Raw genomic sequence first — 1,672 nt, 5'->3', positions numbered from 1 at the left:
AGATGAGGGTCACTCATAGCTTGTCTTTACCAGTGGTGTGGTATTGACACCCTTTCAATTGGGGTTACAGATTGGACCCCAACTCAGCTATAATAGCTTATTAGGGGCATGTCGGTTAGATGACTAACTCCCATAGTCTCAGTCTCAGTCTTAGTAATAGAACTCAGATAGTTCTACAGATTTCAAAAATATCAGATACAGTCACTCAGCTCAGTACGGAACTCAGCTAGTTCCATTAGAATTAAGATTGTCAGCAACAATCACCCAGTATCAGTTATATTAGCTATCAATAATCCATGTTATCAGTATATTCAGTATTCAGAATCCCCATGTTTCAGTTGCAGTTATGTTTTCATACATATATCATCATGCATTCATGTTCATGTTATCAGTCAGTTATAGTTCATGCATACAAACCCTATGCATTTAGCCTACCTCACTTGCGTACCGATACATTCTCACATACTGACGCATACTTTTCTTTTGCGCTATGGTGTTTTATACCATAGGTTCAGACACTCAGGTTCCCGATCGCACTTAGCAGCTCAGGTTTCAGTCAGCAGAAGTAGATTAGTAGTGAGTTCTCATCATTCGAGGATGCTTTATCATTTTAGTATTTTAGTGTTTAGTTTAATACAACAGTTGGAGTTAGTTGGGGACATGTCCCATCAATTCCTTATTCAGACAATTTAGAGGCTTTCAGACTAGATATTCAAACTTCAGTATTTTCAGTTGTTTTGGTATTTTTATACCACATTCAGTATTGTTATTAGTCTTCAGTTTTGAACCCTATGGCCTTTCAGCCTTTTTTTCCTCATGTATACAGTATATTAAGTTGTGCTCAGTTACAGATATCATTCATGGGTTAGCTTGTGGTCCTTCAAGGTCATGAGCACCGTGTGGCATTTCGAGTACCAGATTTGGGGTGTTACAAACTCTCTCTCATCTAAACCATTGCTTATCCATTATCATCACCACTAATACTTCCTTCTGAGATACAACTCTTTCTTTCTATAGTATAATAGTAATCATATAACAACTTAAACACTAACCAACTTAGATTTTAACACTTAATATGGATATCTTCAAACCCTTACTGAACCATACTAACTGCCTTCATAGTCTACTAATATCACATAACCAACATACCAAACATCATCAACCTATAACCAATAAGTTAACTGACAAGGACATCATATACCACATAGCTTCATTCATACTTATCAATTCAAGGGTACTACTAACCACACACAACACTTAATAACCTTAGAAAATAATGCAATCCCTATAGCACCTTGGTCACACCCTTACATCATACTTACAACATCGTACTAAATTATAAATAAATGAACTTAAACTCTTACATACACTGTTCAATCCTACTAAATCACTTCCATACAACTATCCACACTAACCAAGAAATCATTATTTCCACCCTGATGATCATCTACTATTCAAACTTAGTGTCTAGTGCTAGGCATGATTAACAATCCAATCTCACAAACTATTCTCACTTAGAAGCTATAAAATAAAGCATCAAGAAACACTAGTCCACTAGAACTTCATAACAACAATAGTCTGTCATAATCATATAATATATCTTATTAAAATACGTTAGCATATCCTCCTTCTACACATTATGACTATTTACCCATCTAAATACCTAAAATAC

The sequence above is a fragment of the Capsicum annuum genome, chromosome 8, assembly GCF_002878395.1.
Source record: "Capsicum annuum cultivar UCD-10X-F1 chromosome 8, UCD10Xv1.1, whole genome shotgun sequence".
Lineage (NCBI taxonomy): Eukaryota > Viridiplantae > Streptophyta > Magnoliopsida > Solanales > Solanaceae > Capsicum > Capsicum annuum.
The sequence above is the reverse complement of the archived record's forward strand: the minus strand, read 5'-3'. Positions refer to the sequence as shown.